The following is a 24,837-nucleotide window of genomic DNA, read 5'->3' as shown; positions in this document are numbered from 1 at the left end:
GAACATTGGCACCTGGGCACCTTGACACTGCCAGCCTGGCATCCTAGCAGTGCCCCTGCCAGCCTGATGGTGCAGGATGGCACAGCCAGGGTGCCAGCCCAGCAATGCCAAGGTGCTGGGCTGGCAATTCCAAGGTGCCCAGGTGACAGGGAAGTACGAGGGTACCACCCTGCTCAACCCCCCTCACCCCCCCCCCCCCCCCCCCCCCCCCAAGCAGACCCCCGAGGTGGCATCACGACTTGTTCATAACTTGGTGAAACAGTACCAAATGGCACCTGGTTGAGGCCTCGCTGGCCAGGTCAGTGAAACACAGTCCCGGGTGAATCCAGCAAATACATGTATAAATGAGCCTAATAACAGCGAGAGTGCTACCCAGATTGCAATGCACTCCAAGATTCCAGAGAATCTCGCGAGACATTTCAAGCATCTCGAATCGCATGAGAGTCCTCTCGCGAGATTCATTGACCGCGTCATGATACCACGTCACCGCGATAAGGCTGCTGAATCTCGCCCATATCTCCAAATATACTAGATATACAAAAATGAATGTTTCAGAAGCAAATTATATCATAGCTATGGCTTGTGTTAGCAATGAAACTTTGATGGATTAAATTTAGATCTTCCAACTAATCATTATAACTAATTCACATCAGATTACATTAATTTGAAAAATCTGGTGCAACACTAAAGTATAAATAATTCAGTAATTTACTTATCAATCACTGTTGTGATTGCTCTCGCATTTTTAAAAGTTACAATAAAATCAAAGTCTACAGAAAAAATGTAACATGCAATATCAGAGAAATGTTATGGCCATTTAGTTTCTGGGAAAAGTAAACACTAATGCAAGAAATATTCTTCTTTCATAAGGATATGTGGCGATAAGCCCAGTTCTAAGGGAAATTTCTTAAACATCAATAATAATGATCTTGGACAATCCAAGGGTAACCCGTCTTTGAACTGCAAGGTCAGAAGTTTTGTTGCAAGGCTGCTTGTCATTTGTTGAGCAAGCTCAGGCAGTTCTTAGCTAGGTTGCTAAATAGAGACTGTCAAGATACAACAGCAGGGGTTTGAATAAACAGCCTACATCTGACCCATTCAATTTGAACCTAATCTTCTGTCCAGCAATGATGAAGAGGCATTGATGTGAATCAGGAAGCCTCTCAGCTGTAGAAGATGTGGGTGACAAACGGCTCAATGGGGAGGGAAAATCAAGGGTTGTGTCTTTCAGTTCCAGCTGTTCATGGCTATCACTTTCTACATCTGTTTAGTACGTGTGGGTATCCAATCATTCTGATATATGAGGTATATGTGATTATTTGCAATTGTCACTTGTACTTGGTAGAATTAAAATTTGTTTATTTAAGCCCTGACTAATTTGGTCCATGTCCAAAATACCTAACCTTATTATGAGTGGTAAATGTTGGCACAAGCAGAGCAATTTGTTTTGTTGACTGAAGTGTAGCTCTTGAGAAAATAAATCAAGTGTAAAGTGTGCATCTGGAAGGTTTTGAGCCATTGCTTTTTGGAGTTACTTGGTAGCAACAGTAACGCATCTTCCAGACATATTCGTGCAACTGGACCGTATGTATTTTTTTTCCTTATTCCGCACAACCAAGCATATATGGGACATATAAATATTTTGTGAAAGGACATATACACCAATCAGCTATATAAATTGATAGAATGGTTCTAAAGATGGATCTTTCTTATGTATGATAGAACCATTAGGACAGATTTGGACAATACACTGGTGTGATGATAAAATATGCAAACTTCAAATTTTCATTAACTTCTTCGAGAAACATGACAAAAATAAATTAAATGCTGAGCAACATAGAACACGCATTAGGCTGTCATTTCTTATCTTTAATTTCTTGGTGTTCGTTAAATTACAGTAATATGATATGCCCCTTTCGTAGTTTCAGTTGTGAAAAGGTTTTACATTTAGTGGATGACAATTTAAATTGGTTACTTTTACTGTAATGTACCCCCGATCTCAGCATTTATTTGCTGTTGTCACTCCTGAGGTTTTTTGAATTGACTTGTACACTTCTTGATTGGAGCCACCTGGGTCAGACTGAATTTTTTTTCTTTCTGCCGAGAATTGTGGGCAATTCATTGCTCAAAAAACAGATACTGCACGGCTCAATTTCTCGGCTGAGCTTTGGAATGCAATTTCTCAAGGTTCAGTAATATAGATGGTAATATTAGTTTTACATCCTTAGTCTTCCAATCATTACATTTTGTAGAAGTGGTGAATAAGGAGAATATGGCAATTTTCTTTTCTTAAATATTTACTTGTGCGTATTTATTTCTGTCAGACGATTAAAACATTGTAATTCATTATAGAGCAAATCACACTTGGGTTGTTGGAATGGGCCACTCAACGGAATTTTCTTTTCTTTTTGTCATGCTTTCTTATGGGGTGCGATTCAGCAACTGCATTGCGCCCGATGTGAATCTGGGCATAACGGATGAATTGCACGAGAGCCCCAAATCGAGCTCCGTGCCAGGTGGAGCGATCGGCCCAGTGTGATCTGCATCACCTCCTGGCTATGCGAGATCTAGATCTGGATATTTAAATGAGCCATTTATCACTGGATCCCACAGACGTGGACCAGGCGTGATGGCACATCTCAGAGGTCTCGCTGGCCATTAGACACCCCCAGGTGGTCGGGGCAGGGCAGGGTGGAATCCTGCCATCACCCTGGCACCCAGGCACCCTAGCTGTGTCACCAGGGCACCCCAGCAGTGATAGCATTGCACCTCCAGGGGCGGCGGTGGTAGGCGGGAGGGCGGAGGGGGGGGGGGGGGGGTGTGCTGCCAGAATGGCTGAGGCGGTGAAGACAGCCTTCCCACTGCAATGCAGTATTACTAGATATGGGAAAATGGCCATCCAACTGGTGACCAATTAAGGGCCATCACCTGTCTCTGCGGGCATGTTATTCGTATGAGGAGGCACCTGCCAGTTTGTAGAGAGACTGCTGGGTGAAGCTGGGGAACCCCATTTTACTTGGAACTTTATGGTCCATGGAGTGGCCACTGGTGTTCCTTCGCCCCTCACCCATGTCTGAGGCCTGGCTGCCAGGCCTTAATTGCCTCCCCAAGGCCTACCTGATCATCAAGAAAAGCTGACCATTAACATACCCTCTACCTGGTGTTGCAGCTCCAGAAATGTGGTGCTGACCTTACTGAGCCTTCTGACTGGAAATAAGTCCCTGAGTCCCGCCACCCACCAAAGCGGTACCGCCTCCTGATTTAAGCCCTAGTGGAGGGATGTGCTAATAAGTGGCAATAATACCACTCTTAGTGTCTGTTGTAAGAACAGTAGCTGTTCTGCCTCAGCAACAGCCATGGGATGAATGACCACTCAGTCTCTTTACGATGGCATTCGTTTTGAGAGAACACATGCATTTCTTCAAAGAGTGCAATGGAATTTTTAACATAACCCAAGCATGCAAATAGGACAGCATCTCAAACAATGCAGCATTCCCTGAGTTCTGTGCCAGTTGTCAACCTCAATCGTGAATATAAGACTCAACATGACACAGAGGTATGAGTGCTCTGGGCCAAGACAAGATTGTGATCTAAAAACTGACGCGTTGGATTTTGGACAACATTTGATCAGGTAAATATGTCCGGAACTATTGACTTGTCACATTGGAAGTAGACAGACTAGAGTGTCAATCCCTGCTATCACATGCTTTAGCTTGTGGTCTATCGACACATTTTTTCAAAATTAATATTTACTCAACTATAATTAATTACAGTTTAAAACTATTTGACATAAAAAATTTAAGCATCCAACTCGCTCAATGCCTACCATCAAGTATGGCCGTAGTGGAAGATTTTGACATTTGATGCAGTAACATGGGACCAGTGATTCATGTTTGAAGAAACGAGGGAGGAAGGGGAATGTCTGACGAGCCCGTCTTCCATATGGTTTGCCTCAACAATATTCTTCTCTGAAAACTCATAATAAAGCAAACAAATACAAAATGAAACAAGCTCTGCTCTTAGTCCAGCTGTCAGAACATGAATTAAAGCTGAAGTAGTTTACAGTTGCTTCATAATTATATTTTCCCACATCTACAAAACATCTATTTTCCCTTTGGCACTCATTTCAAACATATTTAACTCTTAAGATCATTTTGAATGATGAGTACTTTGTGTCCTGATAGGACTGACCTCCATTTGTTGCTCTAAATATTTTTGTCACAGTCAGTAACATGTGGACAATAAGGGCATAAATTTTGTATCATTGAAACTGATCCCTGCTCTGAAGAAGGCCCATTTTTCTCAGAGCAAAGCTTCTAAGCTGTTACTTTGCACAGGGAAAGAATTGTGCTGCAATGGTGAACTTCATGCAACCTTATTTTTTAGAAATGGTCATGCATAGCCAAATACTATGAAACCATGGTATATTGTAACTGCATAGAGCTCATAGGTGAATACATTGGTGCATTAAACTTGGTGGTATACAAAGACGTAATGCATCTAAGTATTTAGATTATAGTCTGAATTTTACCATTGTCTTCGGGGCTCTGATGTTGGACATAAAGCAAGTCCCAAGTCTGAACTTGCCAGCAAAAGTGATTTTGCTGCATGTAGCCTGTTACTCAAAGGAGATATTAGGAAATTGGGTCCAGAAATGAGACCCCAATGTCACATGCAATTTAGGGGTTAAACAGGGGAAAGAACTGTGAGCCCGGAGTCAGACAGAAATGTCACACCTGGCCAAGTTACATTATCCCAGTCAGATTGAAACTCATTAGTAGGAATGCACAGGATTCCCCAGATCCATTGTCCTTCGAGACACTCCTGTTTGACCAACCAGTGGCCCATTACAGAGTCTGATGGTCTCTTTGTCCGTCAATGGGAGGTTAGTTGCATATCAATAACATGACTCTGTTCTTTTGTATAAATGGGAGTAGGCCATCAAACTGCCAAGATAACAATGATAGGTTCAAGTCTGGAAATCCCAGAGAACCTTTGTTTGAGGGACTTAGAGAGAGAGAGAAAAACAATCCTGTTTTGAACACGTAGAGCAGAAGGCTTTGGAAATCGACCTAAAGAGGTTATGAAGGTTACAGGAGAGAAAGCTTTGGAAATCGATCGAGAAAGGTCTTCAAAGTTACAGAGGAGAAGGCTTTGGAAATCGACTGAGAGAGGTCATGAAAGTTGCTACCGAGGCATGCTTTGGGAAAGGGTTCCAAACGAATGTCTCTAACCGAAGAAAAATTGCTTCGTAAATGCAAGTATTGTCTTTGTCTGCTGGTGCAAGTGGCATGAGAGCTGCACGTTCTGTAAAATGCTATTTAATGTGAACTAGTGTGTTATGGTTAAGAAACTACATGTAATCTGCAATTGTTAGGGTTGAAGTTTAATAGTTTAAATATTGTTTTGTTTTCTTTTCTTTTAACAAAGTTTGTTTATAAAATAACCAAGCTCCATTTCTTATATTAACACTGCTGGAATGAATCAATCTTTCTGCACCGTCTTAAAACATAACAAAGTTATGGCTCTGGTTCAGTCTCTTAGCCACTGTTGACAGCTGACTCAGTTTCTGTAATACCTATGAATTGTCTACTTGCAAGCTCGTTGCCCAATTATGGATGCCAACAGGCCCTTGTTGCCGCTGGCTCAATCAGAGGGAGAGGTAGGCACTGCGGATATAGGTCAGAAAGTTAAGGCTGTCTCAAACTGGTTAACCCCGAGGAACTGAAGTAAAGCCTCTTGGGGAGGTTGGGAGGATTATTGGTGCTGCGGGGACTGCAGCTCTGCCATTGTCAAAATACCGGTGTCCTCATGAAACAGCCCATAACTGGAATCTCAAGTATGGAAATTGGCTGCCCACCTCCCAGGAACAGGCAGCCTATTTGCCCCATAAACTGCTTCCTACCTACTACTGGGAAACTTTCCAGGCATCAGGGTATGGCACCTCCCATCTCCAATCCTACTACCTACAGACCAGTAGAATTCAGTCCTATTTGTCAGGGTGTGGACTTTGAGGTTAAGCCAGACTGGTTCAAAAGAAGCCCTGCCTACATTGACTGATACTCGTGTTGTGTTTGGTAGCAGAACAACCTTAACAATCAGCAAAGGTATATATAAAACTAATGCTAACATCGTCTACGCTTCCGAATTTACTTTTATAAGTCCTTAGTGAAAAATGTCCCTTAAAATTATCAATGCATGCATGCATGCTTCCCCATCCTTAGAGTAATAGAGTTGATTTTCCTCTGTTAAGTGCCTGGGAATACTCGATTCCCAGTTCAAAACAAAAGGAAAAGGTGTGTAGACCCATTACACCAGATTTTCATTTCCTTTCTGTTACCCAGGAATCTGTGGAAATTGAGCTTGTATTTGGATAGCAGCCAAATGGACTAGAAGCCATTACTGTTTCTATAGCCCTCTCAGACTTGATTGAATTTCCTCTCCGACATTAGTTGAACACCTTCCAAGTGACACCTCCTTGCTGGAGAACCATCTGGCTTGCACAAATATATTTAGCCCAGGGCAGCAGGGTAGCATGGTGGTTAGCATAAATGCTTCACAGCTCCAGGGTCCCAGGTTCGATTCCCGGCTGGGTCACTGTCTGTGTGGAGTCTGCACGTCCTCCCCCTGTGTGCGTGGGTTTCCTCCGGGTGCTCCGGTTTCCTCCCACAGTCCAAAGATGTGCGGGTTAGGTGGATTGGCCATGCTAAATTGCCCGTAGTGTCCTAATAAAAGTAAGGTTAAGGGGGGGGTTGTTGGGTTACGGGTATAGGGTGGATACGTGGGTTTGAGTAGGGTGATCATGGCTCGGCACAACATTGAGGGCCGAAGGGCCTGTTCTGTGCTGTACTGTTCTATGTTCTATGTTCTAAATGCAGGTGAGTTCATTAATGCCAGCCAGAACAATTCACCTGTTGCGATATATGTCAATGATATTGTACTATAATTGAAAAAAAATTTCTTTCCTCCTATAGATTATTGGTGAGGCTGCAATTATGATATTCTATGCGGTTTTGGACAGGGTACCTTCAAAAGAATACCAAAATATCAGAAAAAGTTCAGAGAAAACTAGTAAGGATTCGCGAACTTGGAACTCTTTGTTACAAAATAGGACTCAGAACTGAAAGAGAATGGAAAAGCTGGGAAGAAATTTTCCAAGTATTTCCTCCCCTTTTATTGGCCCTGAGACTTTCTCTATTTTTGCTTTCTCAAGAGATGATATGCCTGTAGGTCAGTGAGGACAGGCATGTAGGAGATGTCTAGTTATGATGATACAGCTATTACTAAGTGTGGGGCAGGTTGATGGTCTGGTCTTGTCCTTTCCTACATGTTATTCTCTAAGTTTTTATGTACATGTAGAAAAGTAATATTAAACAATCAAAAAGCTGGCTAAATGTCTGATGAAGAATAGGATTGAAGTTTGCAGAGATAAGCACAAACAAAGGTGACCAAATATTTCACAGCAACCTCCTCCATTGTGCGTAATTGTTACAGGTGCAATCTCACACACCCCATCTCTCTTAATTTAGCACAGTAAGAAGTCTTACAACACCAGGTTAAAGTCCAACAGGTTTGTTTCAAACACGAGCTTTCGGAGCACGGCACAGCTAGCTACTTCCGAGATTCTGGGGTACCTAATGAAATCAAGCTTCAGGCCACTTGAATATGTTAATCTCATTTCAATGGCCTGATGCTAAATTCAGCAAAAGCTACATATTGTGCATTCAGATTTTCAGGGTTTATGTTGACATGACCAACCTCCCCTTTTTACACTGCCTTTAGGTGGAGCAAGGGCCAACAGGGGTATTCACCCCCACTCCTGTTTGCCTTCCCACAACCCCAACCTCACCCCTCCACATTCACTACAGGACCTAACTGGCTTGGCAGCTGAACAGGAATTTTTTAGGAAAGACCCAACTGACAAATTGCATCAGAGTGCCCAATTGGAGGGGCAGCAAGGTGGTGCAATGGTTAGCACTGCTGCCTCATTGCGCCAAGGAGCCGGGTTCAATCCCGGCCCCAGGTCACTCTCCGTATGGAGTTCACACATTCTCCCCGTGTCTCTGTGCGTCTCACCCCCACAACCCAAAGATGTGCAGGATAGGTGGATTGGCCACGCTAAATTGCCTCTTAATTGGAAATTTAAAAAAAATATATAGGTAGCCCAATTGGTCATCCTGACTGGTTATAGAAAAATGAGAACAATCATTCATTAGAAGCGACATTCAGGCCTCCATATTTTAGGCACATATTCTAGACCAATCTCCGTTTTTGTCGGATCATGACAATCCCTTGTATTTCTCAGCCATGATTTAGATTCTAGTGGCAATATCATCAATAGGTGGCCAGAGCCGATGCATCTTAAAGTAAATGTATATTTATGCACATTAGCACAGCAAACAATAGGTTATGTTGCTGGTTAGATGTCAAAGCGGTCAAGGTGAAAGTTCACAAAGCTTTCCTACTTCATTTTATCTTCCATTAGATACCAAATTATTAAGAAATCAAATAGAGAAAGGAGAAAGGATAATTGATTAAGGATGTTGCTTTTGAAATTTTTGTTCGTATGTCATTTGGATAATAAAAAAAAACTAATTTTTGTGTCCAGGAAACAACTACTTACCCTATTTCCCTTGACCCAGCTTCCCTCCTTCACCTCATACTATGTTCAAATAGTAGTCAATGCACATACCCACTGAGGCATTGGGGGTCTCATCTGCTGCCTAAAGAGTCAGTGAAAGGCTCGCACTGCTCCTTTTTGGGAAGGAATGCTGAACCACAAGCCAATCAGGCATTGCCGAGGTCAGCAGTGGGCCTTGCCCTGGAATCAAAATCCTGGGGGTCAGAAATCTCACCTGAGCAGGGTAGTCCTTGCACGCCCAAAGAAAGCAAAAGCCAAGGATAAAACAGAATTAACAAGCACTCTTCAGAATCTTTCAAGGGTTCCAACATTTGAAGCGGAGACACTATTATTTCCACCATGCCATCTCACCAACACACAGGCGGTTCATCACCTAGGCCTTAGCTGGGGGTGGGGGGAATGACTTGACCGGTACAGCCACCTCCAACCCCTCATAACGAGCATCAGGAATAGGACAATACAAGACCAGTGATCAGTAGACCAAACCAACCCTTGGCCTCAAAGGCAGAATATGATGTACTCCATCAAATCTTAAACAGCCAGTCTCCAAATTGAAATTACCAAAACATGCAACCAACAGAAGTAAAATTGAAGAATATGAGCTTTAAGAATACAGTAGTCCCCCGTTATAACGCGGGTGTTGGGGTCCAAGACAGCCACCCACGTTGCATCCGAGCCGCGGATATCCACGATGGGGGTTTTAAATTTATTTTAAAATCTATGCATGCGCTTCCCATTGTGAGTCTACGGGGGGCGGGGGGAGAGGTCAGACCCCCGTAGACTCACAATGGGAAGCGCATGCATAGATTTTTAAATAAATTTAAAACCCCCATCGTGGATCTAATTAAAACAAGCTCTCTGATTGCCACAGAATGAGGCTGGGAGTTATTCCAGAGGGAAACCCACAGAAACTTACCAGGAACTCTGGTGGGTTTCACCAAACTGGAGGAAAGGATTGCCTTTCAAAAATATGTTCTGACCGCCACCGGTTTAAAGAACCTGTCTGTTGTGCAGGGTTGAGGCAGCTGTAGCTCTGCACTATCCACTTCCAGGACGCTGTGTGAGCTGCTCCTCTCTCACTGAATCTCCCTCCAATCAGCCGGCAGTGTCAACTTCAGCGGCCAGCTCACTTTGATCCGGAGAGGGAAGCTGACAGTTGGGGTCCATAAGCCCCCCCGCCGTATATCGCGAACCGCGGTATTGCGGAGCGTGGTATAACGGGGGACTACTGTAGCACACAGGAATCTCCAAAGGAAAACTGTTTGTGTAGCAAACCAACATTCACATACGAAAGATAAGTTTTCTAATGAATCATCAGAACTTGATGAGCTTCATGTATTAGGAGTATCTATCAAGTATGAAAAGTGCTTGGAACAGGAAAAGGAACTACTGATCAATCAGAACAATTGGTTGAATGCAGAATTAATCACTAAAACTGATGAAATGTTGGAGCTTAACTGTGAAAAGAGCAATGAATTTCTTGAATTTCGATCCAATTGGAAGCCCACAGAGAGTGGCCTGCTGCCACACAGAGAGTGGTCCACGCCCGTGAAGGGTTCCCGACTCCACACAGAGAGTGGTTCACGCACCACAAAGGGTCCCAGCCTCCACACAGAAAATTATGAAAGACTCCACAGCGAGACAATTGCACGTCTCCACACAAGAAGTGATTCCAATGTCACAAGCCTCCACAGCGAGCTCGTGGACAGGCTCCACGATAGAAGAAATGCAAGACTCCAAAGCACAGTCCTTGCATGAACAAGACCATGAGGGTCTAGCAACCTCCTCTGAGCAACCAGCAGCAGACGATGCAAGTCTCCCACACTCAAGTGAACAACAGAAAGACTATGACAGTCTGCCATGCTCAAGTGCACAGCAAGAAGACTATGACAGTCTACCACGCTCCACTGAACAACAAAGCAACTATGAAAGTCCACCCACATTGTTTGAGCCACCAGAAGAAGACTGATGGTCTATCCACTGTATGTGAGACAAGTGACGACAGCATCCCACTTCCCATACAAGATGTGCAATGTGACAGACTAGTGTGTACAGAGGCACTCGACAATCACAGTGAGACCACTGGTGACTCCGGTGACACCACGTTACTTCAAACCTCATTCGCACAAGCCTCTCCACAAGCAAATGCATTCCTGAATGTTTTGACTCCAGACGTGGGGCATCAAGAAATCTCAGCTGACTCCAGTGAACCTGCTATGACTCCAGACGGGGAGCATCGACAAACCAAACCTGACACAGGTGACACCGACCAGACTCCAGACGGGGAGCATCGACAAACCAACAGTGACTCAGGTGAAACAGACCAGACTCCAGATGGGGAGCAACCAAACACCAAAGCTGATTCAAGTAAGCCGGACATGACTCCAGATGGGGAGCGCTGCGAACTCAGTGACGGCACGCTCAAGGAAACAGCAGATGCCACAAAGCACGCTGACACGAGTAACTGTGTGAAGGACTCGTATTATCCACAGAGTGTGGTCCTTGAGCGCAGCAAACACAACAACAGAACCATCCAACACAACATCACAACCTATGAAACCCATATCAAAGACAATGACACGACGCGTACCAAAGGCAACATCGTCGACAGCAAGCACGACAAAGACTACGCCAATGGAACTACGACAGGTACGACATGGTACAACTCTACCCATGAGGAACACTGTTACTGCTCAGCTCAGTACAATGACAAACCATGGCAGGACGATGCATCTTCCCAATTCACATGCGCTGCACTACCAACAGGCAACCTGGCTTTCAGGACAGATGCCATCCAACATCGCTATCACAAGCATCGGAAAATAAAAAGACTCCAAATCAGACAACAAAGTGATTTGACCACTTCTTGGTACCTTATGCACAGGGACACTGATGGCGTTCACAAGGACATGCCACCGTCAAAATCACCAACTCACCAACCCAACAAGAAAGACATTCGACCATGATCATTGATGGGTTTTGGACTCACACATATGTTTTGAACTTATTGTTTAGTGATCACTGTTCTCATAATTTGCATAATTTGCAGAGCATTGCGTATCTACCTGTGTTTTTGTTCAATTTTCTTTAAGTGTACAGAAAATACGTAAAATGAAAAAAGGGGGATGTGGTGATATGCATCACTGTAGATACATATGGGGTTAATGTAAGTACACATAGACTAGCTAGACACTAGAGGGAGCACCAGAGACATGACGCACAGACACTCAACCAGTAGGTCAGTAAGATAGGACACGACCAATGGGCATTCACGATACACACAGAGGTGACACTACCACAGGGGTGCATTACACCAACTCATATACTCATATATAAAGGACACAGCACACATGATCTTCCTCTCTTTCCAGTGGAGACACTCAGTGAGCACAGACACAGGGTTGATTCAATATCACACCCACCACGTGGATTGTAGCAGACTGGTTTGTCAGTCTGAGTAGCTATAGAAGGATTAACAGTAGTGGCGAACCCGAGTAGAACAATTGTAAATAGTTGAATAAACGTGTTGGAGTTGTCTCCACGTCTGAACCTTCCTTTGTCAGAGTGAACATCAAGGAAGCCGCTTATGCTACGCCAAGAGCATAACAAGACAGAGAAAGCAGGGCCTTCATGGTAACCTCAGCCAGTCCAGGAATTGAACCCGTGCTGTTGGTGTCGCTTTACATCAGGAACCAGACATTCAGCCAACTGAGCTAACTGACCAAAGTATAGTAAAGCATCAGGGTTTGACATGGTCTTTCCACATGACTTATCAGATACGAAATTTAGACCTAACGTGAAAGTATGAAAGTATCAGGAAATAATTGCTGCTAATCTCCTTTCCATATCCTCTTGTTGTGACTTCCAGTAAAGATTAACTGGGAAACAAAATTAAACAAGTGTAGAAAATTGATAATATAGTTGAAAAATCTGTCTCAAAAAACTACCCTGCACAAAATGATACTAACATGAATTTTAGAAATATACAAAAATAATACTGCTTAATTTGCTCTGAAGTTCCAAAGATTTTACTTTCAGGCCAAACATTACGGCACAATATTTAGATGAAAGTAACAGGGGATGGAGGTGTGTGTGTGGGGGGAGGAGGGGGTGTCATAGCGATTGTGAAACCTAGATAGAAATAACAGTATATCTTGCTAAATCAACGGCGAATCCATGTTGAATTTTTTTCCTGAATTTCATGGCCAATCGCCAGCCAGATTGAGAGGCAAACTGGTTGTTGGATGCTGGAAGACCGCAGTCAGGGAAAGTGAAACAGATTATGGAACAGGGAGTTCAATGTATTGTGAAGCAGGTGATTAGGGGTGGGGTGGGGAAATTGTGGGTCGTGGAGGAGTTAGTGGGTCAGGGGCAATTGTGGGTTGGGGAAAGATCATGGATCCGGGAGGACATGGGTCTCGAGAGGAGATTGTATATCAGAGATCAGAGAGGGTTTATAGATCATGTGGGATAGGTGGCAAATGATCATGGCTCAGATGAGAAATTGTGGGTCAGTGTTGAAGCAATCACTGGAAAGGTTGCTGGACCTTGGGGGATGGAGGCAAGTTAGCTTGGGGGGCTCAGGAAAGCACTCCTGTTCCTTCTGGCCTACAAGCAGAGCTGGAAAGGCACATATTGCTGAATCTAGTAGTTTGCAATTCCCCACAACTGTTTGATGTCTTGAGCCCTGAGAAAGTACGAAATTTAGCATGCAGGTACAGAAAGCAACGAGGAAGGCAAATGGTATGTTGGTGTTTATTGTAAGGATATTGGAGTGAAATGATATTGGAATGAAGACGTCTTGCCACAATTGTTTAAGCTTTACTGAGACCATAACGCAAATACTGTGGTCAGTTTGGTCTCCATATTTAAGGATATAGTTGCACTGATGCAGTACAGTGAGAGTTCACGAGATTGGTCCTTGGGATGAAAAGGTTGTTATATAATGAGAGGGGGAGTAAATTGTGGCTACATTCTCTGCAGCTTAAAATAATGAAAGGTGATCTCATTGAAGCATATACAATTCTGAAGAGGCTTGACAGGGTGGACACTGAGAGGTTGTTTCCACTGGTAGGGAAATCTAAAATATGGTGGCACAATCTCAGGATAAGAGGCCAATCATTTAGGATGGAGATGAGGAGAAATGTTTTCATTCAAAGAGTTGAGAGTCTTTGGAATTGTCTACCTCAGAGAACTATGCCTGTGACTGAGAGGCAGGTGCTTGGTCTCACGGGGAATTTAGTGACATGGGGAATGGGTGGAAAAGTGGAGTTGAGGCCAAAAATTAACCATGATCGAATTGAATAGTGGGGAGGTTTCAGTGGGGTGGTATGCTCTACTCCTGCCCCTATTTCTTAAGTTCTTATGAAACCCAATCCTCAGCCATTAAATATAAATGGTTGCTAAAATTGGAGGCACGCAGACTCATGAACATATTTAAATAGATGGCCCGCCTCTGAAGACGAGGTTATTTTCTTGTCCCTCAATTCCATCTCTGTTAATACTGAGAGCAGGTGGCCAGGATTCTCCATCCCGCCGCACCCATTTTCTGGTGCGAGCCCCGCCCCCCCCACCGGCAGCGGGATTCTGCATTCCAGCAGCCGGCCAATGGGGTTTCCCATTGTGGGTACCGCCACGCTGTCAGGTAAAATGGAGGATCCCGGTGGTGGAGAATCCAGCCCCGTATTCCAGATGCACTGGGGCAGGTTTCAGATTTTTGGAATTTTAACAGGCCCCTCCCCACACCTCTATCCCCCCTGCCATTGCATGTTAAAATTCCCCCATTAGTCAGTTTAAATCTTGCATTCTGTTTAACACCAGCTTTTATACAACTCACATTCCTGTGATTCTGTTTGTGGTGATATGCATATGTATAGCAATGTATATAGCTGGATGTACGACCTCCGACCAGCAGGTGGGGATGGTGCTCCACCATCTGACGTCACAGATTGGCAGTTGGCAGTCAGCCGTACTAGAGGACAGTCACGTTAAAAATAGCTCCAGTAGAATTTACTTATTCATTACCGTTTGTATTATAGTTCATTAGTTATCTTTCCACGTGTTCATTTTGTTAATTCACTATCTTACTAGTCAAAGAACTAGATGTTCTGTGTGCATATTTACCACGACCATGACACAGAACATAACATGATACCAAGAGTGCAGAACAATTGTAGATGGGACGAAACAGACCGAAGAAAGAGAAAAGAAAATTCTTCTACCAACCTGGTAAACTACCGGCAACTGGAACTCAACGCATGGAAAGACTGTGAAGTTAGAGAGGGAAGGTCTGACGGCACCTCACCAGCTTCAAGTCAGCGGTAATGTGGACAGGAATTGGTGTGATTTTAAGCAACAATTCAAACTCTATGTTGCAGACCTTGGCTTGCAGGCACAGCCTGTCAAGAGGTGTATTGCGTTGCTGCTCACGGTAGCAGGTCCTCAAGCCATCAAAATTTACAATACCGTCCCCAGTGAAGCAAAATGCAAAATATTTGATGAGGTAATAAAATACTTTGATCAACATTGCTCATTGGAAAATAATGAAACGTTTGAGTGTTACATCTTTCGCACATGTACTCAAAAGGCAGGCAAATCTTTTCATAGTTCTCAAACCGACTTGCGATTGAAGGCATAGTCGTGTACTTTCAGTACTTTAACGTCGCTGTGGTAGTATGGCTAGGGGTATTACGGTACCTGGGAGTGTGAGCTGCCATTGGTGCAGAGGACTCACTGCCCATTGGCCCAGGTATCGTGTGCCTCTTAGCCCGATTGGCTAAGAGGAAGGTAGCTCCGCCTATGAGGTGGGGTATAAGAACCCGTGTTCCCCGGCAGCCAGCCATTCTCCTGTATGTCTGCTGCCGGGTTCACTTCTTGCTAATTAAAGCCTTTAGTTCGGACTTCACCTACGTTTTGTGTCCATTGATTGTGCATCAATTTAATTAGCAAGATTTTAAAGGATGGAGCTTCGCATCAAGCCAGAGTGTCTTCGACTCAGCCCCCACGCAGCAAATGCAACAGTCGCATTTAAGCATTGGCTGGCTTGCTTCAATAGTTACCTGAGCACAGCGGAAAACGTCCCGACGAGGGAACAGAAATTGCACATCCTCCACTCGTGCGTCGGCACCACCGTGTACACGCTCAGACTACGACGCGACTATGGACTTACTTAAAGGACATTTCATACGGCCTGTGAACCAAGTCTACGCTTGGCACTTAGTAGCCACGAGGCAGGAGATATCTGGTGAGTCCATGGATGAATTTTACCGTGCCCTCCTCGTGCTGGGGAGGAACTGCGGCTGCCCACAGGTGTCTGCTGCCGAGCATACCGAACTTCTGATCCGAGACGCCTTTGTTGCAGGTATGCAGTCCTCGCAGATCCACCAAAGACTGTTGGAGAGAGAAACTTTAAGCCTCTCGGAGGTACGGGCCCTCGCCTCCTCCCTAGACGTTGCAAATCGTAACGCTCGTGCGTACACCCCCGACCGCGCGGTGGCCCCCTGGGCAGCGTGGAACGCGACCTCTCTCACCCCCATAGACTCGGACCCCACCCAGGCTTGCGCTGCAGGGCGCACCGAAAAATCCGCAGGGCCCCGCTGCTATTTCTGCGGCCAGGAAAAGCACCCCCATCAGTGCTGCCTGCCCGTTCCGCAACCTGCGAGGGCTGCGGTAAGAAGGGCCACTTTGTGGCCGTTTGCCAGTCTAAAGCGGTCGCTGCGGTCCCAAGCAGCGACCATGGGTCCCCCCCCCCGCTCTCCACAGGGGCCCCGAGCGGCCCGCGGACCTCGCTGCCCCCACCCCCCACCGCCACGTGTGATCCCCGGGCGCCGCCATTTTGGACCCCCGACTCCACGTGCGGGAAACGGGCGCCGCCATTTTGGACCCCCGACTTCACGTGCGGGAAACGGGCGCCGCCATTTTGTCCACCCCCCACCATGTGCGGCTGATGGGCGCCGCCATCTTGGATCGGCAGCGAGGACCCCGCAGGTGACTACTCCCTGCCTGATGACGACTCTGAGTTTCTGTCACGACTCGTCTCAGTCACATGGGACCAGTTGCGGACTCGTACCCTCTCAACAGCGACCACGAAGATCCTCCTCAATGACCACGAGACAAGCTGCCTGCTGGACTCCGGGAGAACAGAGAGTTTTGTCCACCCCGCCACGGTAAGACGCTGCGCTCTTCCCGTTTACCCAGGTAAACAAAAAATCGCTCTGGCCTCCAGTTCTCACTCGGTACAGATCACGGGGTGCTGCATAGCGGACCTCACGGTCCAGGGGAGGGAGTTTAAAAACTACAAGCTATTCGTCCTCCCTCACCTCTGCGCGGCAGCACTTCTGGGGTTAGAATTCCAGTGTAACCTCCAGAGCTTAACATTCAAATTCGGCGGCCCTATGCCCCCACTCACTGTCTGCAGCCTTGCGTCCTTCAAGGTCGATCCGCCGTCCTTGTTTGCAAACCTCACCCCGGATTGCAAACCCGTCGCCACCAGGAGCAGACGGTACAGTGCCCACGACCGGACCTTCATCAGGTCCGAGGTCCAGCGGCTTCTGAAGGAGGGGGTTATCGAGGCTAGCAACAGCCCCTGTCGAGCACAGGTGCTGGTGGTAAAGACCGGGGAGAAGAAGAGGATGGTCATAGACTACAGTCACACCATCAACAGCTTTACGCAGCTGGACGCATACCCTCTCCCACGTATCTCCGATCTGGTCAACAGGATCGCGCAGTACAAGGTCTTCTCCACGGTGGACCTCAAGTCCGCCTACCACCAGCTCCCCATCCGCGCGAGTGACCGAAAGTACACTGCGTTCAAAGCGGATGGGCGACTCTACCACTTTTTAAGGGTTCCCTTCGGTGTCACAAACGGGGTCTCGGTCCTCCAACGAGAGATGGACCAAATGGTCGACCAATACGGTTTACGGGCCACCTTCCCCTATCTCGATAACGTCACCATCTGCGGCCACGACCAGCAGGACCATGACACCAATCTCCGAAAATTCCTTCGAACCGCAAAACTCCTGAACCTGACCTACAACAAGGACAAATGCATGTTTAGCACTGACCGTCTAGCCATCCTCGGCTACGTAGTGCGTAACGGAGTGATAGGCCCCGACCCGGAACGCATGCGCCCCCTGATGGAGCTCGCCCATCCCCACTCCCCCAAAGCCCTCAAGCGCTGTTTGGGCTTCTTTTCATATTACGCCCAGTGGGTCCCCAATTACGCAGACAAAGCCCGTCCCCTCATCCAATCAGCCACGTTCCCCCTGTCGATGGAGGCCCGCCAGGCCTTTAGCCGCATCAAAGCGGATATCGCAAAGGCCGCGATGTGCGCTATCGACGAGTCCCTCCCCTTCCAGGTCGAGAGCGACGCGTCCGATGTAGCTCTGGCGGTCACCCTCAATCAAGCGGGCAGACCCGTGGCCTTCTTCTCCCGTACCCTCCACGCTTCCGAAATCCGCCACTCTTCGGTCGAGAAGGAAGCACAGGCCATAGTAGGAGGTTCACCCTCCTCACAGACAAACGGTCAGTGGCCTTCATGTTTGACAACGCACAGAGGGGCAAGATAAAGAACGACAAGATTTTGCGGTGGAGGATCGAACTGTCCACCTATAACTACGACATCTTGTATCGTCCTGGGAAACTAACCGAGCCTCCCGATGCCCTGTCCCGTGGCACCTGCGCCAAAGCACAAGTGGACTGCCTTCGAACCCTCCACGTGGACCTCTTCCACCCGGGGGTCACCCGCTTCTTCCACTTTATAAAGACCCGCAACCTGCCCTACTCCATCGAGGAGATCAGGACAGTAACTAGGGAATGTCACATCTGCGCGGAGTGCAAACCGCACTTCTACCGCCCCAAACAAGTGCATCTGATAAAGGCTTCCCGCCCCTTTGAACGTCTCAGCATGGACTTCAAAGGTTCCCTCCCCTCTACCAACCGCAACACGTACTTCCTCAACGTGATTGACGAGTATTCTCGCTTCCCATTCGCCATCCCCTGCCCCAACATGACCACAACCACCATCATTAAAGCCCTACACACCATTTTCTCCCTGTTCGGATTCCCTGCTTACATTCATAGCGATCGGGGGTCCTCCTTTATGAGTGACGAGCTGCGTCAATTCCTGCTCAACAGGGGCATCGCCTCCAGCAGGACGACAAGTTACGACACCAGGGGTAACGGATAGGTCGAGAGGGAGAATGGTACGGTCTGGAGACCGTCCTGCTGGCCCTACGGTCCAGAAATCTCCCAGTCTCCCACTGGCTAGAGGTCCTCCCAGACGCCCTCCATTCTTCCGCTCACTTCTCTGTACATCCACTAACCAAATGCCTCATGACCGCCTTCTTGTTTTTCCCAGGAAGTCTTCCTCAGGGACCCCGCTCCCAACCTGGCTGGCTACCCCCGGGCCCATACTGCTCCGGAAACACGTGCGGGTGCACAAGTCAGACCCGTTGGTCGAAAGAGTCCAGCTGCTCCACGCGAACCCGCAGTACGCATATGTGGAGAATCCCGACGGCCGACAGGACACGGTCTCGCTACGGGACCTGGCACCCGCCGGATCCCGGCCACCCCCACCCCGGCGCCAGCCCCCCCAACCCCCCGCCAACCCCTACTGTCCCCGGCAGGCGCCCCCCCCCCCCCCCCCCCGGCCCCACCGACACCTTTACACGCGCTGCCTAGTGGACAGGACTACCCTCCCCTGGCCTGGCCCCCGCTAGCTCTGACTAGGAGTACGGACGCAACCGCAAGAACAGGATCATCGCTCCCGGAGTCACGGACCACCACCACTCCAACGTCGCCGGCACAGCTCCGCAGGTCGCACAGGACGTCCAAGGCACCCGATCGGCTGATCGAATCCATGTGAACTGTTGATGGACTCTTGTTTTTGCTTGTTATCTATTTTTTTTCCATTCCCCAAACTGTACATAGTTACTGTGTTTTGACTCAACCCTGCAAATAGTTGCGGGCCAGTGGGCAGCCATCAGTGAAATGGTACGATCCAACATCTCTAGTCATACTACCAGTCTCTTGTATACTCACGGGACACACCCCCCCCCTCCATGTCCGTATTCCCCGTACACCCACCCCCCCCCCCCCCTCGGTTCCTTTCTCAACAAGGGGTGAATGTGGTAGTATGACTAGGGGTATTACGGTACCTGGGAGTGTGAACTGCCATTGGTGCAGAGGATTTGCTGCCCATTGGCCCAGGTATTGTGTGCTCTTAGCCCAATTGGCTAAGAAGAAGGTAGCTCCGCCTACCAGGCGAGGTATAAGAACCCGTGTTCCCCGGCACCCAGCCATTCTCCTGTACGTCTGCTGCCGGGTTCACTTCTTGCTAATTAAAGCCTTTAGTTCGGACTTCACCTACGTTTCGTGTCCATTGATTGTGCATCAGTCGCCAATGATCAGCGATCAGATAGTGTTTGGGATATTGAATGATAAAGTACGTGAGAGGCTATGGAGGGAAGAAGAGCTTCAACTACAATATGCTATCAATATTTGTCATGCCTGCAAGCGTGCTCAATCTGAAACATTTTGGCGCCAATGTGGCAAAAGACGGCAGCGCCATAAGCATATTGATGTAAAGAAGAAATGTGGTCTCAGTGACATTTTTAGCAGCCGACCGGATCTGCCATCTTGTGCCAGCATTGCAGCAATCAACATGGGTCATGAGAATGTCCAGCATTTGGGAAGATGTGTTCCAAGTGTAGCAGAACAAATCACTTTGTGAAGCAATGTTTTGCACATCCAACAGTGAACCAAACAGGATCACTTAATGTGATTGAGGAAATGTGCTTTGAAGACCTATTTTTCGTTGATCTGATTTTGACTGAGGACAAGATGAGTCTGAATATGCGAAGTAAAGAAGTCTTACTTACCAGTTGCGGCAATAGTGATGGTGATGCTGATACAATGGAAGACAGATGGACGATTCCATTGCTGATCAATGGCACTTTAATTCAATGCAAGCTGGACACGGGATCAAGGGCCAATATTCTTAGTTTGTCAGATGTGAACAGGCTGAGCGTCAAACCAATAGTCATCAATCAAACGATTCTGCTGAGTGACTAGAGTGGTTTGATTTGATTTGTTTTGATTTATTGTCCCATGTATCGAGGTATTGTGAAAAGTATTTTTCTGCGGCTGAGGGAGCGTACACAGTACGTGCATAGTAGACAAAAGAATAATCAACAGAGAACATTGACAAATGGTACCTCGACAAACAGTGATTGGTTACATTGCAGAACAACGGGCCAAACAAAACAAATACATGAGCCAAGAGCAGCATAGGGCGTCGTGAACAGTGTTCTTACAGGGATCAGATCAGTCCAAGGGGGAGTTTTTGAGGAGTCTTGTAGCTGTGGGGAAGAAGCTGTTCCCATGTCTAGATGTGCAGGTCTTCAGACCTCTGTACCTTTTGCCTGATGGAAGGGTCTGGAAGAAGGCAATGCCTGAGTGAGAGGGGTCTCTGATAATGCTGTCTGCCTTCCTGAGGCAGCGGGAGGTGTATACAGAATCAATGTGGGGGTGACAGGCTTGTGTGATGCATTGAGCTGAGTTCACACAATCTGCAGTTTCTTGCGATTTTGGACTGAGTAGTTGCCATACCAAGCTGTGATGCAGCCGGATAGGATGCTCTCTATCGTACATCAGTGGAAGTTTGTGAGAGTCAATGCAGACATGCCAAATTTCTTTAGCTTCCATAGGAACTAGAGATGTTGTTGGGCTTTCTTGACTGTTGCATCAACTTGGGTGGACTAGGACAGACTGTTGGTGATGGCGACCCCCAGGAACTTAAAGTTATCGATCATCTCCACTTCGGAGCCATTGATGCAGACGACGTGTGTGTCGTGCTGCGCTTCCTGAAGTCGATGATCAGTTCCTTAGTCTTTCCAACATCTAGAGAGAAGTTATTTTCGGTATACCATGCAACCAAGTGATTTATCTCCCTCCTGTAGTCTGATTCGTCGTTGTTTGAGATACGGCCCAGCACAGTCATATCATCTGCAAACTTATAGATTGAGTTGGAGTTAAATCTTGCTACACAGTAATGTGTGTATAGGGAGTACAGTAGAGGACTGAGCATACATCCTTGTGGGGCTCCGGTGTTGAGGACTATTGTGGAGGAGGTGCTGTTGCCTATCCTGACAGATTGCGGTCTGTTGCTGAGGAAGTCGAGGATCCAGCTGCACAGGGAGGGGTCAAGTCCAAGATTGCGGAGTTTGGTTATTAGTCTTGTAGGGATAATGGTGTTAAAGGCGGAGCTGTAGTTGATGAACAGCAGGCTTACATAGGTGTCCTTGTTGTTGAGGTGTTCGAGTGTTGATTGTAGAGCCAGGGAGATAGAATGGGAAGGAAATTGCGGCGTTAAGTGCATGTGAGCTCGAAGCATGGATACATAACCAAAGTCACACCATAACATTTTCCATTGTGGACACGGAACACAAGTCCATCATAGGAGCGGACACGTGTGAGGCACTGGACCTAGTTGAGCAGCTGTATTCCAGACAGTGCTGCGACAGATGATCTTTGCAAATGGCAATGAGATGAAGTGGAGTAGTTATCTGATGAGATAAAAGCAAAAGCCAAGGTGGAGGAAGATAAACCAGATGAAGAGATGGAAGAGTCAAAAGTAATTCCAGAATTCTGGTTAACAGTCTTCAAATATGTGGATTTGCTCAGTGACATGATCCAGGCACATGATGAGCCTATCTTAAAGCATTTAAAAGATTTACAAGTGACATTTTCAGATCCTGGAGAGCCAATGAGTTTTACTCTGGAGTTTGAGCCAAATGAGCATTTCACAAATGAAGCAGTGACAAAAACATACCAGTTGGAGTTGCAGCCTGATGAGTCAGACATTTTCTTCTTTGATGAATCAGAAATGATAAGATGCACAGGATGCCAGATCGACTGGAAGAAAGGAAAAAACATCACCATTAAAATGAAGCAGATGCATAAGGGTCAGCGCACTGGTAGAACTGTTACGAAGACAGTACCAAATGACTCTTTCTTCAATTTTTTTAGTCTTCCTGCAGTTCCAGAGGATGGGGAATGAGGTGAAGGTTCTGCAGCAAGACTCGCTGCTACTTTGAAATTGGTCTCTTGTTGCATGAACACATAATTCCATGAGCAGTGTTATACTTCACAGGAGCAGCTATTGAAGACGGTGATGATGATGACCACGATGATGATGATTACGATGATGATGATTACGATTATGTGTTAATTTTGTGAATAAACTATCTTACTAGTCAAAGAACTAGATGTTCTGTGCATCTGTATCAGGGCCACAACACAGAACATAACAGCATTGTGACTTTCCAAGAAATGCAAGTCATGTTTGCTCACCTACCATCTGCAAGGAAGTTAACGCATTAAAAAATTACAAAAGATTATGTTTAATTTTCAGAAATCTTTAACTATTACTTGTTTCAAAAGACAAACAGCAAAGTTTTAGAAAATTATTTTGCAACATACTTTGAAGCAAATCGTTGTGGCAAAGGCCATCACCATGATGTCAGCCAAGCCTAGATAGTTCAATTCTAAAAGGGATAGGTTCATTTTGGCAGTTTTCTCACTTCATGACAAGTGCTCTTTAAGCTTACAATGACTCAATTATTCTGGTTTTAGAAAGGACCACCTTCCCAGTGCACTGCAAAAACCATCACCCGAGACAGATTCATATTCCATGTGGCTAAAGGCCAAAGCCATACAGGAGCAAATCTTTTTGATGAATTTGGATTCACAGAGTACAAATTAACGTGATCAGTAATGCAGACTGCACACTCAGGCATCCATGCTTATTTACGGGTTGGGGAGATCGAGGAGTAATGTCATGTTCCTTGTGGCAACATATCAATTCTGCCAATTTTGCAAAATTTGGGATGGCTGCCATTTGTTATCTGTGCTGAAGTGTCAGCTGAACTGAAACGACTAGAAGCAGATGGTATCATTGAGTGAATCGAATCGTTGCCTGAATGTCAAGTCTAGTCATTGCGCATCTCAAAAGTAGCAAACTTCGACTGTGTGTCAACCTTAATGCAGTCAACAATCTATTATTCCAGATAATTATCAGTTTCCTCTAACACAACAGCGAGAACCACAATTTCATGACTCCACAATCTTCATGAAGCTCAACATATGAAGGAGCTATGTTCAGATACCATTCGCACAGCAAAGCCAATATCTTACAGCTTTTGTTATTCATGATGGTGTGTTTCCACAGAATGCCTATGCACACTGCTCAGCTCAATCTAACGCATCCCAGAAGATTGTTTCTTCAGTGTTGTCAGACGTTGCTCAACCCACTAGAAAAAACCTTTGCCTGCTTTATATTGAATCACCAACCAGGGGAAGCAAACTTTTATTTTCACTTCTCCAAACCTTTCATAGGTTTGAAAACCTAATCGAGGTTTCTTAATTCTTCTTCTTAAACCTTCTTAATTCTAATGAAAGAATTCTGAATTTTCCAACTTCTTCATGAAAATACTTTTCACTAATGCCGTGCCGTTAGTGAACTTTGCTTTATTCTTTCCATGGCTTTAATAGTCTTGTCACGTCCAGTACAAGAATGAAGATTTTGGGTGGGGTTTCCAACCGTTCCCACCAGCAGGATCCTTTTGTCCCACCAGTTAATGCAGAGGAACCTGGTGCAATAACAATCACTGGGGAGACGGTATTGAATCAACTAATGGGATTTAAGGCAGTTAAGTCTCCAGGACTTGATGGCCTGCACCTTCGGGTATTACAAGAAGTGGCAGCAGAGATAGTGGATGCATTGGTTATGATATTTCAGAATTTCCTGAATTCTGGTGAGTCCTAGAGGATTGGAAACAGGCTAATGTGATGTCCCTATTCAAAAATGGAGAGAGGCAAAACGTAAGAAACTATAGACCGGACGCTTGACCTCTGTGGTGGGGATGTTGCTGGAATCAATCATTAAGGAGGAAATGACTGAACATTTGGAAAGAGAAAGCTCAATCCATCACTGTCAGCCTGGTTTTATGAAGGTAAGTCATAGAATTTACAGTGCAGAAGGAGGCCATTCGGCCCATTGAGTCTGCACCGGCTCTTGGAAAGAGCACCCTACCCAAGCTCAACACCTCCACCCTATCCCCATAACCCAATAACCCCCACCCAACATTAAGGGCAATTTTGGTCACTAAGGGCAATTTATCATGGCCAATCCACCT

The 24,837-nt window shown here is 46.2% G+C and overlaps 1 pseudogene; it reads left to right on the top strand.

Annotated features, from left to right (window-relative positions):
- Positions 1–3,484: 3,484 nt before the first annotated feature.
- On the top strand, positions 3,485–22,879 carry LOC119967943 (annotated as a pseudogene).
- Positions 22,880–24,837: the final 1,958 nt, after the last annotated feature.

The sequence above is a fragment of the Scyliorhinus canicula genome, chromosome 6 (genome assembly GCF_902713615.1).
Source record: "Scyliorhinus canicula chromosome 6, sScyCan1.1, whole genome shotgun sequence".
Classification (NCBI taxonomy): domain Eukaryota; kingdom Metazoa; phylum Chordata; class Chondrichthyes; order Carcharhiniformes; family Scyliorhinidae; genus Scyliorhinus; species Scyliorhinus canicula.
This window is presented reverse-complemented; position numbering and strand designations above follow the sequence as displayed.